This window comes from Triticum dicoccoides, chromosome 5A (assembly GCF_002162155.2).
Source record: "Triticum dicoccoides isolate Atlit2015 ecotype Zavitan chromosome 5A, WEW_v2.0, whole genome shotgun sequence".
Classification (NCBI taxonomy): Eukaryota; Viridiplantae; Streptophyta; class Magnoliopsida; order Poales; family Poaceae; genus Triticum; species Triticum dicoccoides.
Window position 1 is genome coordinate 77,750,270 of NC_041388.1, and position 17,390 is coordinate 77,767,659.

The following is a 17,390-nucleotide window of genomic DNA, read 5'->3' on the forward strand; positions in this document are numbered from 1 at the left end:
GCAGCCGCACCCCTTCCCTGGCGCAGCCCCTCCCTCTAGGGGTGGAAACGGATCGGATGCGGATCGGATAGTGCTCTTGCCACTTTCATTTTCATATTTTCAAAACGAATACGAATCTGAATACGAATGTTATCGGATACGGATGCGGCTCGGATATTATTCGAATACGGATACGTATCGGATATTTTCTTGATTCGGAACGGATACGAATAATATCAACATATTGCTTAAGTAAATTAGTCGATAGCTATGTGACCTGAAATAATCAACTTGTGACATACAATAAGTCAATGATAAATAGGTTTATGAATAAATACTATTGTAATGCATAATAATTTATAAGTTTAATCATATAAAGAGTAATATTTGACCACTTATTTGGCTTTTATGTTGGATAATTGGAATATTGGGTCTAAAATTTTGAAAATTACCTCCCATAATCTTATTCGGATACGGATATATCCACTTCCATATCCATATTTGTCTCAAAATCTCGTACCATATTTTATTTTTTATTTGTTTAATAAATTCGGATACGGATAATTTCCATTTCCATTTTGATTCGGATGCGGATGTTTCGGATACGAATAGGCATTTTCTCGAATACGAATATCGGATATTTCGGATTATCCGCTACCAATTTCCACTCCTACCTTCCTCCTCCAACTCTTCCTTCTCCTCCGTAGAGCTTGGCGAAGCTCTACAGGAATACCACAAACTCCACCACCACGCCGTCGTGTTGCCGGAGTTCTCCCTCAACTTCTCCTCTCCTCTTGCTGATCAAGAAGGAGGAGGCGTCCTCGGGCTGTACGTGTGTTGAACGCGGAGGCGCCGTCCGTTTGGCGCTAGATCGGATCTTCCGCGATTTGAATCGCCGCGAGTACGACTCCATCAACCGCGTTGTTGTAACGCTTCCACTTAGCGATCTTCAAGGGTATGAAGATGCACTCCCTTTCTCTCGTTGCCAGCATCTCCTAGATTGATCTTTAAACGTATCGTTGCAATAAGTTATTGGAAAACACACACCAAGAGAATGAGAAAATCTAGAAAAACACGATATAGATACTATGCACATCAATTATGACATAATATTTTCAAACTCAAATCCATCCACAACTTGGGAAAAATAACCCAAATCGGACAATGAATGGTGCCAAATTCGCATTCGGGTTGAATAATGTCATATTGGTGCACTTCCATTTTTGTTTCTCGATCGATGAACAAAATTTGGGTATGGAGTTTTGAGAAATGGTAGATCTATATTCTCAGAAATGTCTAGGTATTCTTGGATCCAAATGACTTTTCTAAGAATTTTGGAGGATTGGAATCCTTCTTAATTAGTCTATATGGGTTGTTTGATTTGTATGATTATTAAATCTACTCCCTCCGTCCCTAAATACAAGTCCTTTTAGAGATTCCACTATAGAAGACTATATTTTTGGATGTATATAGACGCCTTTTAGAGTATATGTTCACTCATTTTGCTTCTTATATATCTATAGTGAAATAGCTGTAAGGACTTATATTTAGGAACAGAGGGAGTATATGAATTTTTTTTCTTAAGATTTCTTTACATTATAAAAGTTTCCTTATTCAAACCTATTAGTGAGAATCCTTTGTTTTTTATTTTCCTATGGCGAATAAAATAAAATTTTGGCACAAAGAAAATCATGCAGGATTAGAATAAGCATGGGATTTGCAATCTTGTGTTTTTATTTCTCTGTAAATCACAGAAACATTCAATAGTTTTCGTTATTATTGGAGGCGCTAATCCACAATGCCAACACTTGTTCGTGAGTCCATGAGTCCCAATGACCAAAGTTTGATTTTTTCTAGGCAAATGACCAAAGTTTGATGAACACCTGTTCTACTGTAGGTGCACCAACCGATCTCACCGTACCCATGAAGCCCTGGCGTGGCCCTCCGGCCTTCACCGAGATCGGCACCGGCACCGGCGCCGGCGCGTCCGGGAACAGACCGACCGCCCGGGTCGCCCTCATCGAGGCGACCCAAGCGGTGCCGCCGCACCGGGGGCTCCCATCACTCTGGCGCTGGCAGGAGGCGGACTGGCGGAGGGCACTCCAGAAAGATTCTTTCTGATTAGACCCATTTTTTGCGAAATCTTTCTGATTAAACCTTTTTTTGCAAACTATTTTTTTGCGAAACATTTTTTGAATTTTTCTTATATTTTCAAAAATTCATGAACATTTTTTCAGATTCACAAACATTTGTTGACTTGGCGAACAAGTTTTGAAATTCCTGAACTTTTTTGAATTCACATTTTTTTAAAATTTCGTGAACTTTATTCATTTCTTGATATTTTATGAAATTTATGAACATTTTATTTTGTGAATTCGTGATAGTTCACTAAAGTTATGGGATGGAAGTACTAATTATGATATTTGATAACGTGGAAGGGTTATAGCATGAAACTTTATTACACTTGGAGGAGATTGAAAAATATCACATGACACCATGATCGCAAGTCAAATGTTTGTAAATTAGGAAACAATCAATTTTGCCTTCTCTCGTGGCTATGGGTGTATTAGGCATCTTTAGTCATACCATAACTTAGATGACAGGCGGTAGTTGCGTGGCCGCCAAGTGGGACCGCGGCGGATACCGAAGGGACACGCGGCATGTCCGCTTCGCGTCCGTGCCAATGCATTCCAGGCACAGTTTTGGGCCGGAAATGGGTTCGTGCGGACGCGAAGCGAACGGTTTTTCGAAATGGGTCGGTGCGTTGGGCCAGTTTTTTTGTCCGCGACGACCCAAACGGACATGGGTTGCCCCGTTGGAGTTGCTCTTAGGCCCACAAAAAGTATTTGTATTAAATAGGAGTACGTATTTCTTTTAGGTATACCGATCAGTGATCGATTGAAGTGTTCTCGTGCCGTGCACGACCAAAGACTATAAGATGTGCAGCTCTGTTTGGATTGACTCGCCCCTTATGTTGGGTGGTTAGCGCGCTGCTAGTTGCAAGCTAACTTGTGCGCGAGGTCTGCGGTTCGAAACCCCTCAGCTCGCTATTTTGTTGTTTTGGTTTATTCTTTCTTTGTGACACTGACATACAGGCTCGGTTTCACGTCAGCAACTGTAGAAGCACGTTATAACGGCAGGAGATGACGCATCGGCAGAATAGACGGAAATGGACTAAAATGTTCTGTTAGCAAAGTTGTTGTACTACTTTTGTGGGGTTTTTTAGTTCTTGTATGAACTTGTTCCCACCAGGACAAGTTTATGTACTAGAAGTGGTATTAACTCAATATAATAAGTTGTTGGAAAACACATCTCAAGATAATGAAAAATTTCTGAAAAAATCACGATATAGGTACCATGCACATCAATTATGATATAAAATTTCAAACTCAAATCCATCCACAACTTGAAAAAAGTAACCCAAATCAGACAATGAATGGTGCCAAATTCGCATTCGGGTTGAATAATATCATATTGGTGCACTTCATTTTTGTTTCTCGGTTGATGAACAAAATTTGGATATGAAGTTTTGAGAAATGGTAGATCTATATTGTCAATAAAGTCTATGGCTTCTTGGATTGAAATGAATTTTCTAAGAATTTTGGAGGATTGGAATCCTTACTAAATTATTCTATATGGGTTGTTTGATTTGTATAATTATTAGATCTATATGAATTTTTCTTAGGATTTCTCCACATTATAAAAGTTTTCATATTCAAACCTATCAGTGAGAATCATTTGTTTTCCCAAAGAAAATCATGCAGGATTAGAATAAGCATGGCATTTGCAATCTTGTGTTTTTATATCTCTGCAAATCACAGAAACATTCAATAGTTTTCGTTATTATTGGAGGTGCTAATCCACAATGCCAACACTTGTTCGTGAGTCCATGAGTCCCAATGACCAAAGTTTGATTTTTTTTTTTTTTTGAGGAAAACAACCAAAGTTTGATGAACACCTGTTCTACTGGAAGTGCGCCAACCGATCTTACCGTACCCACGAAGCTCTGGCGCGGCCCGCCGGCCTTCACCGGCACCGGTACCGGCGCCGGCGCGTCCGGAACAGGCCCATTGCAGCCTTCCACATGCCCGCGGGGTCGCCCTCATCGAGGCGACCCACAGCGGCGCCGCCGCACCGAGGGTCCCCATCACTCTGGCGCTGGGTTATCCGAGGCCGTACTGGCGCTGGCAGGAGGCGGAGGGCGCGGATCTATGGAAATCATCTCTGAAAGATTCTTTCTGATTAGACCTGGCTTGCTCTGACCTGATGAGTGATGCCCTGCTCTGTTCACTCGATTCGACACTGTAAGTGAAATCCATGCGGAAAAAATTCCTCTCCCCGCTTCTCCTGTCATTAACAAGCTCTACTTGTTATTTGTTGTTCCTTGGAGTGACAAATGATGTACATTATGAGCTCCTGAATCATTGGCACTGAAGCTACAATGTATAATTTCTTGTAGCATCCTTGTTTTGATCCATGTTGTCGTTTTTGCTACTCTGCACTGCACCACAAGATACTGACAGAATCTAACTTGTACTCCAACACCCACTGGGTCTTTACACTCCTTGGCATTGCTAAAAGTAGGAAAATGATTCCAGCAGATGTCACTAGATTCCTTCTGCTCAGATTCGAAAAGTTCTCGATTGGAACCATGTCATGATTTCATCTGCATCTCTCTGAACAACTTTTTAAACGAGACTCTATTTTCAACGGAAGATATCATGATAACAAGACCCACAAGTATCAGCTGGTATGGTGTGTATCTGCATATATGTATACCCTTTTGCTCTGAGCTTGGGCATCGTTGGCATTGTGGCTGCTTCTCTGCCGAAGTATTGGTGGTTCTTGGCAAAGGTAAGAGGCTTCTGGTCTTTCTATTCTCTACATCCTTAGAGCATAAGCTTGCTGCAGCTTAAGATCATGTTTATGGTCTTCTGATCCTATTTTAGGCTGCTCTTTTTCTCCGGGCTTGGGGCTGCTTCTCTGCAAAAGTATTGGCTTGTTCAAAGAGCTCCTGGGCAAAGGTAAGAGGCTTCTTGTCTTTGTACTTGTAACATCTTTAGATCATAAATTTGCTATACCTTTAGATCATGTTTATGATGGCACACAGGAACCTAAAGTGCATAGCTTACGTTCTATTTGTCCTGAAATTTAAAATGGTTCTAGTATTAGACACTTTTCTTTGATTTAGCTGGCATGATGCATGCGCATCCATGTGAAGTTGGAACAAACTGCTGGTAATAACTCATATTACTACATCTTTTTATTTTCCTCTTAAAGAGGTATTGGCTGTTGGCAAAGATGTGTTGGCTTCTTGTCTTTCTACTAGATCATAAACTTGCTAAACCTATAGATCACCTGAAGTGCATAGCTTACTTCCTGTTTGTCCTTAAAAAAACTTGCTCCAGTATTGGACACCTTTCTTGGATTTATCTGACATCGAATATATGCGTCAATGTGAGGTTGGAACAGACTGCTCATAATAAAACACACTACTACATCTTCATATTTTAGGCTGCTGTATCTTACATTTGTCATGGCACCGGATCAATACCATGAGCAAGGTAACAGGAGTGGTCACAACATCAGCAGCAAATCCTTTCAAAGATGTGAGGGCTGCGATGCGCATTACTATTGGTGTCATATGGATGATACCCAGAAGTATTTCTCTAAGTGCATGGTTGGCAATTTCCAAGATAAAATGGCAAGCCCTCGTGCATCGATGCCCTTTCTCTCCTTCAGATGGAATTCCATCCCTGTTCAGAATGATAACTTCGTTGTTTGCGTGTTCATGCAGACCATACCACAGAAGTTTGTGGAGAATTTCAAAGGTCAGATCTCTGAAGTTATCAAGCTAGAAGCACCTGATGGAAACATATTCAACGTTCAGGCTACCAAGGATCTAAACAAGATAGTCCTGGGATCTGGATGGGGGGTATTTATCAGCTTTTACGAAGTAAAAGAGGGCTATTTCCTGGTCTTTAGGTACATGGGGGCTTCTCACTTCAAAGTTCTGGTATTTGATTTTGCAAGTTGCTGTGAGAAGGAAGTGTTACACGTTCTCATGAACTACGGTCCTAATGCCCAAGAAAAAGACATTCGTCTTGATCAATCGCCGCTGAGTGAAAGGCGATGCCAGAATGGTGGATCAAGCAACGGTGGATCCCATCAAAGGTGCGAGCACTGCGATGTGCATTTCTATTGGCATCACATGGATGATAGGCAGAAGCATTTCTTGAGGCTCATGTTTGGCGATTTCCGTCAAGAAATCGTAAGACCCTGTATAATCAATGCCCTTCCTGCCGCCTTGATGAAATGTCTTCTTGATCAGAGATATATAATTTGCTGATTGTTTTGTTGTTTGTTCCTGCAGAGTATACCAGAGAAATTTGTGAACAATTTCAGAGGCAGGATATCTAAAGTTATGAAGCTAGAAGCTCCTGACGGAAACGTATACAACATTCGGGTTATCAATGATCTGAACAAGATATTCCTTAGATCTGGATGGGCAGCATTTGCCAGTGCTTATGAACTAAAAGAGCATGACTTGCTGGTGTTCAGATACATTGGGTACTCTCACTTTAAAGTCCTAATATTTGACCCAAGTGGTTGTGAGAAAGAATTATTCCACATTGTCATGAACCACACTCCTAATCTACCAGAAACGGGCATATCTCATGATCAGCCATTCCTCAAAGAAACAAGGCGTCACTGCGAATCACGTGATTATAACAGTAGGAAAACTAAAAAGATGACTCCGCTGGACTCTCCTTCACCGAGATCAGGTAAAGAATTGAAGAGTTGCACGTATATTCTCATTGGTACCTGTAAATTGCTAACTGATGTCTTGATGATCGGTGTTGTGCAGCTGAAGGTGTCAAATCTCCAGAGGACACCCTGAATTCAGGTGGCCTTCGGGAAACCACCAAGCCTCGCTATGTTCTAGCAACGGGGTGCAATCTGACTACAGCGCAGAAGGCAGAAGTCGACGCGCTTGTGAGGAAAGTTAGGCCTGTTATTCCGTTTTACATCACAGCCATGAGCAAGACAAGTATCTCTGGATCTCTGGTATGTGTGCAATATCTTCTACAGATTCAGTGAGACTCCTGCAAAATTTGTCATTTAATGTTCAGATCTCTTGTCTAAATTTTGTTGGAATTTTTAAAATTATAGTATCTCTTCGTAAATTATAATCTTCAATAAGTTTCAAAGCCTGATGATCCAGTCGTCTCTCATAGGTCATCTGCAAGGATTACGCTGACAAATACCTTCCAGATGGAGACCAATTCATCACACTCTGCCATCCTCATAAGAGCAACATATGGATAGACAATTTGAAGGTTATTACTGATGGTTCCCGCATGCTTTCTGTTGGCTGGTCTTGCTTCGTTCTCCACAACGAGTTGCGGGAAAGTGACATCTGCCTATTTGAAGTATGGAAAAGCGACGGTGACGTGACAATGGTTGTTCATTCTCTCGAAGGAGGTCATCACCTACAAGGTGAGTATGAAACACATTGACACCTGAACATATGACATTATAAAATAATGCTCAGGATCGCCAACTTAAAAAAAATGAAATTATGAGTCGACTTAGAAATAGATACCTTTTTGTTATGTGGCCCGAAAATGCACAAGCCTGAACCAGTATGGAATGGAGTGAGCTAGTGTCGCTTTACTTGATCATTTTGGATGCCCATTCGTGTTTTTACAGGGAAAGAGCCCGAATCTCAGAAAAAGCGTAGATATCCAGTTAAGGCCGAGGCCACCGAGGATGAGGAGAGTGACAAGGAACATGCTGAGTCCAACTACTACTACTCAAGGCACGCCAATGGCCTGACCAGCGATGAGCAAGAGGATATATTCAGGTCAGCGTTGATCCAACAGGGCAATCCCGTGTACGTCGCCGTCCTGGGGAAGAATCACGTTAAAAAGGGGAACAACTTGCTGGTAAGTTCAGTTGTTCTACTAATCACAGACTGGATTACCTAGATGGTTTAGGAAACTGTCTCTGATAGACATTCTGAACCGTCTGCCACGAAGATTTCTGTGGTAGTGACTTATGTTCTGTATGCAGACCATCCCTAGAAAGTTTGCAGCAAAGCATCTCGCGGCGAGGTCACATGACATCCTGCTCCTGAGACCCAACAGGGGAAAGAAGTGGTGCGTGAGGTACTACTACCATTCGAGCTTAAGGGGTTTCAGCAACAGTCCATGGACCAAGTTCGTCCGCGACAACAAGCTGCAGGAGGGCCACGTCTGCGTCTTCGAGCTGATCAAAGGGGTGCGTAAGGCGACGATGATTGTCCACGTGTTCAGGAAGGTTGATGGCAGGCTTGTTCTGCTGGACTAACTAGCTAGGCTCCTGCGTAGCTGTATCCTTCTCAATTTGTCGTTGAATAATTGAAACCTGTTGCCACCGAGAGCTGAACTGGGAGTAGTTTATGTACGAGGCAAGTGCACTAATATGGTTCCGGTAGAACTAGTTGTTGAGCCATACCGTGTGAATGTTCATTCCTGATCTGTTCAGGCGTCACTGTGATTTCAGAAGATAGAGAAGTATTTCGGCACCATGCCAACAAATCTAGTGCTCACTCCACTGAAATTCTCATGAATGTAAGCTCAGTTGACTGAAATTTTATTGAACCTAAATTGAGTATCAGCTAGTGCATATTTTACTGAGGGCTGCTACTCAACTAATCGACGACGAGAAGTTGTAGCATGTAACTTGTGTGTTCATGTTTAATTTCGCAGTAGGAGGTTCTCCTACTGTTCGGGGTTCACAAAAAAACTTGTGTGTTCATGTATCGGTTCTTTAAGTGGTGATCGATTATGAAAAATTAACTGCTCGTTGCAGTGATCTGGTTCTGGCTATTTTAATTCAGCAATGGCTTACGGTGATGCCTGCCGCTGGAAATCTTTTGATTCTTTTTATATACATAAGTTCAGTGAGCAGCATGCATGTTTTCCCTCTTGTTTTGCAAAGTAAGAATTAGTATCTCTGGTTCTTTCCAGTTCATAATCATATCTGGTTTCGGAAATTCGGAAATATGTGAAGCAAATTGGCAGAAGTTGCCGATCACAACATAAACAGCAAGAATCAAGCGGTAATTTATTCTGTTTATGAGATTGAGATCGAGGGGGGATGAGTACTTACGAATTGATATACAGGTGTTAGATGAGGACTTACAAATTGATATGATCCTAGCATATTTTGTTACTATTGTTCTTATTGTCGATGGCAATGAAAACAAATTTAGAATTTCGAAATAACATCTTCTCGATTTGATTTGTGGATGGGCTCATAGCTCAGTGGTGTCGCCCCACTGACCTAGGTTCAGCCCCTCTTCAGGTCGAAATTAGCGTCTAGCATTCTCTCTTAATATCTGGTCTCGTTTCTTTTAACTTCTTCTTGGTTCACCGAATAAGTTAGATCACATCTAATTACTTGAAACCACATATAACTTGTTTTGCTTGCGTTGGTAATGCTGGCAAAAGATAATCTGAAGAAAAAAAGGAATTGACAAGGATGCACCAAGTGTTGCTTTTGTGGCAATGAAGAGTCCATTCAACATCTATTCCTTCACTGCTCACTTGCTAAACTATTAAGCAATCTGTTCATATAGCTTTTAATCTACCGCCACCCGTGAGTAGTATGAATATGTTAGGAAACTGGCTAGTGGGGGTGCATCCCAAATTGAAGTCTCAGATCCATGTGAGAATTTCTGCTTTACTTTGGGTCATTTGGAACACTCATAATGATTGTATTTTTAACAGAACAAAAGTTTCAAGAAAAATGCAGGTTATCTTTAAGGCCATCACCTAGATCCATATGTGGTCATTACTATCCAAGGGGGAGGATCGGGCGCCCACGGACTTTGGGTGTAGCGCATGGGAGATAGTCTCTCGGGATTTATTCAACCGATTTGGTTGGCGGCCTACTAATAGGATTTGTGATGCATGAGGCTCATTTTCCTTCGATTTCCTCTTTTTTAGTTGTCAGTTGTCGTTGGGGCACCTAGGTATGGCTTTTTTTTTGACGAATTTTATTGTGATTGAGTGATGAACTTTGAAATAATCAATAAAAGGTTGCATACATCACTCAATGCAGAGGACGAGGGGCATCCCCTCTTTTAAAAAAACTATACTCCAGGCCATTCCATCTATGCATAGCTATGCCACACAAGGTAAAACTATGCTTCCCCCTAGACATGGGATTCCTCTACATTATTAAATTTCCATAATTCAAACATATTAGTAAGATTTTTTGTTTTTGTTTTTCGACCCTAATAACTGGGAAACGTCAGCTCTAGAGGGGGGTTTCGGCCAACGATTCGTTCTCCTTGGAGGGATCGATCAAACGAATGATTATGTTCGATAGAACGAAACCCCGAGGGCAAACCCCTCCCTCTCTGTACGATGTTCTCCTAAGGAGCTCCAATTGGGCCAAAAACGTCCAATTTGCTAGTACTACTACCAAGCCAAGCCCAAAATCTGGTACTTGGACATGTTTTGAATATGCAAAATGGATCAGATAAAAAAATGGCATCACATATCTATATTTATATCTATACCAATATAAAAAGACCCAAATGGACAGATTTAAACCATCTCGACCGTCAAATCATGTTATCTAGCGGTTCAAATTGCTCTAATGTTAAGCACCAAACACATTTAACACTCTAATTACTCACCACTGCCATTGGTTATAAACACATTTTGACTCAACGTTATCCCTTAAAATCTGCCATGTAATTAATATCCTACCATTCTTGCGAAAAAGTAATTGATATCTTACCAAATACCAACATACAACAGATATATCTTACCTGATATAACGTGCAACTATTATCTTACCTAATATAAACGTGCATTGCACGTACATTATTACTAATATATGATAAAAATGCCATCATATGCAGGATCAGATAAAAAATGCTTTAAAGGTTAAATTTGTAATGTCTTGATAATACAAAAGGACTAATTGGTGGGGGTATGTTCATACAAAAGTTGGCATATATGAGATTTTATAAAATATCTTATACAAATAAAGGTTAGCCACGATGTTTCATAAAAAGATGATGGAAAAACATTGAAAAGAAAAATGTGAAAGTTAAAACTTTTTTCATGGTAATACGTGTCTCATTTGTACTCCCTCCGTCCCAAAATAAGTGTCTCAACCAAAATAAGTGTCTCAAGATTAGTATAACTTTGTATTAAAGTTAGTACAAAATTGAGACACTTATTTTGATACGAAGAGAGTATATCATAACGATCATAGTACACACCGACCTGACAAAACCAAAAGACAACAGATCGCTAACCTTTGCATAAAGGAACACCAGGTAAGAAGTAAAATTACAATCAAGACCGACAAATCCACTGAGCTTGACACCAACGCCCATCACCTACCTCTGTGTAACGCCCACGATGCGACTATATCTCTCATGTGTCGGGGCACGACTTAGAGGCATAGCCGCATGGTGGTTTTGTCGCAAGAGGGGTAATCTTCACACAATCCCATGTACCGAATAAGAAAGGGATAAAGAGTTGGCTTACAATCATCACTTCACACAAATAGCAAGTTAAACATACATCATCCAGAGTACAATCAAGGTCCGACTATGAAACCAAAATAAAAGAAGACAACCCCAAATGTTAGATCCCCGATCGTCCCAACTGGACTCCACTATTGATCATCAGGAAACGAAACATAGTAACGATCCAGATCCTCGTCGAACTCCCACTTGAGTTTGGTAGCATCACTTGCACTAGTATCGTCGGCACTTGCAACTGTTTAGAAGTATCCGTGAGTCACGAGGACTCAGCAATCTCACACCCGCGAGATCAAGACTATGTAAGCTTATGGGTAGGATAAGGTAATGAGGTGGAGCTGCAGCAAGCGCTAAGCAAATATGGTGGCTAACATACGCAGATAAGAGTAAGGTGAGAAACTACGCAATGGCCGAAAAGCTATAGGTGATCACAAAGTGATCCTAAAACTATTTACGTTCAAGCATAACACAAGACCATGTTCACTTCCCGGACTCCGCCGAAAAGAGACCATCACGGCTACACACGCGGTTGATGCATTTTAATTAAGTCAAGTGTCATGTTCTCTACAACCGGATATTAACAAATTTCCATCTGCCACATAACCGCGGGCACGGCTCTCGAAAGTTTATACCCTGCAGGGGTGTCCCAACTTAGCCTATCACAAGCTCTCACGGTCAACGAAGGATATTCCTTCTCCCGGGAAGACCCGATCAGTCTCGGAATCCCGGTTACAAGACATTTCGACAATGGTAAAACAAGGCCAGCAAGACCACCCGACTGTGCCGACAAATCCCGATAGGAGCTGCACATATCTTGTTCTCAGGGCACACCGGATGAGACAAGCTACGAGTAAAACCAGCCCTTGAGTTTCCCCGAGGTGGCCCCGCAGGCGGCTCAGTTCGGACCAATACTCAGAGGAGTACAAGTCCGGGGGGGTTAAAATAAAGATGACCCTTGGGTTCGCGAAAACCCAAGGGAAAAGGCTTAGGTCGAAAAATGGTAAAACCAAGGTTGGGCCTTGCTGGAGGAGTTTTATTCAAAGCGAACTATCAAGGGGGTCCCATAACCCCAACCGTGTAAGGAACGCAAAATCAAGCAATATAACACCGGTATGACGGAAACTAGGGCGGCAAGAGTGGAACAAAACACCAGGAAAAAGGTCGAGCCTTCCACCCTTTACCAAGTATATAGATGCATTAATTAAAATAAGAGATATTGTGATATCCCAACATATCCATGTTCCAAACATGGAACAAACTTCAACTTCATCTGCAACTAGCAATGCTATAAGAGGGGCTGAGCAAAAGCGGTAACATAGCCAAACAACGGTTTGCTAGGAAGATGGGTTAGAGGCTTGACATGGAAATATGGGAGGCATAATATAACAAGTGGTAGGTAGCGCGACATAGCGGTATAACGAACAACTAGCAAATCAAAGATAGAAGTGATATCGAGGGTATGGTCATCTTGCCTGCAATGTTCTCAGAGTTGTCGAAAGATTGATCCTCATTACCGTACTCAAAAGGTTCCTCGTTCACGTACTCGTCTCCCGGCTCTACCCAAAGCAAGAACACAAGCAATGGAACAACAATCAATCACAGTGCAATGCACAAACAACATGATGCAATACATGGCATGACATGCAAGATATGATATGCAATGCATATGCGTGCTCCGGAAGGGAAAGAATGATCAAGGCATCAACTTGGCAAACCAAGTATGCCGCTGAAAAGATGAGATGATTTCGGTTGAAATCGATATAAGGATCACCGGAAACGGATGCACGGTTTACAAATGACAAGCAACACAAGAATGGTGCAAATATGCGATTAACAACATGATAGCACTTAGAACGCAACAAGAAACTAAGCTACTGCACTCCAACATAGCAACAAAGCATATGGTAGTGATGTAAAAGAGATGCTTGACAAAACATGAACACTGAGCTACGGCTAAATCACACTAGAACAGGTTCAAACAAGCATGGCAAAAGTGCAAAAGATATCAGCTTCACAGACTTGGTGAAAATACTAACATGTCATAAACAATATCAGGAAGCACTGTTTAGAGCAAGCAAACAACATGCTACAGGAACATATCATGGCAAACAAAGGCATGGCATGCTTGTACTAAATGCATAGAACAAAACTCCCTTACTGAACATGACCCAAAAAGGCACAGGAGATATAATGTCACCCATGTAAACATAGCAAGTTTTATAAACAGATTCAAACTTAGTGAAATTTCAGGACATGGCAAAAACAAATTCATGATAGCATGTTTACAAGCTTGTGGCACTCATCACAGGTCACTAAAAGACATGGAATTAATACTAGCATGGATTAGGCATGAAAATGAAGCTAACCATGTGCCAAACACCTTCATAGCATGCTTGAGATAAAACACACAAAAATGACAAAACATCATCATGATGCAAAATGGCATGTTCACGAACTTGCTAAAATGCAAAAACTAATGACACCACTGGATTGGTGGGATTTTTCTACCCCAAAAACATATATACTATGTTGGAGTTGCTGTAGAAAAATCCCCACAAAAGCTATAAGTTAAAAACTGCCTAAAATGGAAATAGATAGAAAATGGAAAAACCTAAAATGGACTATGTCCCGATCTGGACTTGCCAGATAAGGAAGGGCCCGAACTGGAAAGACCCAAAATGGAGAAGGTACCCGATTTGGCTAGGGCCAGGAACGTGCGGATGACATGTGGGTCTGTGGGTCCCACGTGTCAAGTGAGAGGGTGTGTGTGTGGGTGTGAGGCTGACAGGTGGACCTGGCGATGCATGAGGCTGACTGGTGGACCTGGCGATGCGTGAGGCTGACTGGTGGACCTACGCTCGCGGCTGAAGTAGAGCAAAACAAGGGCGCTGCCGGCCGGCGACGGGCACGGTGGAGGACCTCACTGGAGTTGTTCCGGGGATCCTACGACACGACGGAGATGCGCAACAGGGTCGCAGGAGAATCCCGCGTCCCCGAGTGCCACTAGCCACATCGAACGACGACGAAGTCGACACCGGCGACGAGCTACAGAGGCGGTGATGGCGCGGACGCACGTGGCGAGGCGGAAAGCTACGCGAGCAGTTGGAGCTGCGGAACTGGCCTACGCGACGGGGAAAAACACGTGCAGAGGCGCTACGGAGGTTGCAGGACTCGCCGGAGCAGGGTTTGACGGTGAAGGGTTCGGGTGGATGGCGCGGGGCTAGCTAACGCATGCAAAAGAGGGGGAGAAGGGCACGGGGCTGCTTAGGGGCTTACCACGAGCACGAGAGTGTGCTCGGTTGGATGGGAGGTGGTCGGGGGCGAGCACAGCGACGATTGGACACCTACGGCTCCGCGGGGAAGAAGAAGGAGTCGACGGTGTCTTGACATCCCGCGGTGAAGTAGCGGACGTCGGGGACGTAGACGACGTCGTGGAAGAAGACGGACACGATCGTCGGGGTGGAGGTGGTCAGAGTGCACACCGGCGACGATCTCGCACGCTCGGATGCGCTCGGGACGTTGGTGGCGCGATGAATCTGGTGGCTCTCTCACCTGGCGGCGGCGAGAGGGAAGAGGGAAACCCTAGAAGCGCGTGGACATGGAGAGAGGTTAAAAGGAGGGCCAGTGCGAGGGTTTGGAGCGGCGACACTCTCGGCCGTGGCCATGTGCATGCTCACGAGGGGGACCAAGGTGGAAGAAAAGGTGGGTGAGGGCGTGGGCACGGTCGCTGACCAGTGGGACCAACACGGCCACGTGGAGCGAGTGGGAGAGAGGGGTGTGCGCCCTTTCGGTGAGAAAAGGAGGAAGGAGGGCGCGAGTGCGTGAGCTGGGCTGCGGGGCGTGGTGCCAGATGGGCCGGCCTGGGAGGCCGAGGCCCAGGTGGGTGCTGCTACTGCTGGGCTGCTCTGCTACCACTGCTGTTGCTATTCTTTTCCCATTTTCCTCAGACAGAAAAAACCAAAAGGAAAAGCACATGGGGATTGGGAAGGGTTTTGAGAAATATGACAATATTCTCAAGATCCTGAATTTGTGTAGTATTTAATAAAATTGACTTGGTAATTTTTAAAGGTAGAAAAATATTCCAAGTTTGAATTAGGTTCAAACTTGAAGCATTTTTTATCCCAACCAAGCCAACTCCAATTTAGGTGAAAACTTGATAGAGAGGTGAGTGGCATGAGGCTTGAATTGTGAGGAAGAGATGAACATTAAAGGAGGAGTGAAAATGGTACTTTCCAAATAGAAGAAAGAGAAGGAGGGGAGGGGTGATGCAAGGGGTGATCATGCATGAAACACACAATGCACATGATGAGCATGATGAAATGCAACATGAACAAAATGCAAAACGAAATACAAAAACCCAACCACGGAGGGAATATCATATCACATAGCCAAAAATGGCAAGAGTTGGAGTTACAAATATGGCAAGTTACATCCGGGGTGTTACAACACTCCAGCACTACAAGAGGATCTCGTTCTGAGATCTAGGACTGAAAGAACTCCGAATATTCAGAACAGAGGTGATCCTCGCGCTTCCAGGTGGCTTCTCGGTCGGAATGATGTTACCACTTCACTTTTAGGAATTTGATCGAATTGTTGCAAGTCTTGTGCTCGGTTTCTTCAAGAATAACAACGGGATGCTCATGATAAGACAAATCTTCTTGGAGGTCAATCTCTTCGAAGTTGATAGTGCGCTCAGGCGTCTTGAAGCACTTGCGAAGCTGTGACACGTGAAACACATCGTGCACATTTGCAAAGTTGGACGGAAGCTCAAGTTGATAGGCGAGGTCGCCTCCTTTGCCAATGATCTTGAAAGGACCCACGTAACTAGGGGCAAGCTTCCCTTTGATACCGAAGCTACGAGTGCCTTTCATTGGAGAGACGCGGAGGTAGACATGGTCTCCGATCTCGAAAGCCAAGTCACGGTGCTTGCTATCATAGTAACTCTTCTGGCGCGATTGCACGGCTTTGAGATTTTCACGGATGACTTTAGACATTTCTTCAGCTTCTGTGATCAAGTCGTTGTTGAGAAGTTGGCGTTCACCAGTCTCTGACCAATTGAGAGGAGTACGATACTTCCTGCCATAGAGAATTTTGAATGGGGCCTTGCCCGAACTCGCTTGAAAGTTGTTGTTGTAGGAGAACTCGACATATGGGAGACAATCTTCCCACTTCACACCGAAGGAGATGACACAAGCCCTGAGCATATCTTCAAGGATTTGATTTACTCGCTCGACTTGGTCACTTGTTTGAGGATGGAAAGCTATGTTGAAGCGAATGTTGGTGCCCATGGACTTCTGGAAGGAGTCCCAGAACTTAGAAGTGAAAATGCTTCTGCGGTCTGAAGAGATCAATTGCGGAATACCATGCAAGGAGACAATCATGGAGGTGTATAGCTCCGCCAACTGAGCTGCTGTGATAGATTCTTTGATTGGAAGGAAATGAGCCACTTTTGTAAGCTTGTTGATGACAACGAAGATAGCATCATTTCCACACTTGGACTTAGGAAATCCAGTAACGAAGTCCATTTTAATATGATCAAACTTCCATTCTGGAATAGCAAGAGGTTGGAGGAGACCAGCTGGTCATTGGTGTTCTGCTTTCACCCTTCGGCAGACATCACATTCATTCATGAATTGAGCAATCTCTCGCTTCATTCGAGTCCACTAATACGACTGCTTGAGGTCATGGTACATCTTCGTACTTCCAGGATGAATTGAAAGAAGAGAATTGTGCGCCTCGTTCATTATGACCTTCCTTAGATCACCTTTAGGAACCACAAGCCGGTCCTCGAAGAATAAAGTGTCTTTGTCATCAATGCGATAGCACTTGTATTTGGGTTGGCTCTTGGCAATACCAT

The 17,390-nt window shown here is 43.2% G+C and overlaps 1 pseudogene; it reads left to right on the plus strand.

Moving 5' to 3' along the window:
- The first annotated feature begins 3,970 nt into the window (after window positions 1-3,970).
- On the plus strand, window positions 3,971-8,640 carry LOC119299443 (annotated as a pseudogene).
- Window positions 8,641-17,390: the final 8,750 nt, after the last annotated feature.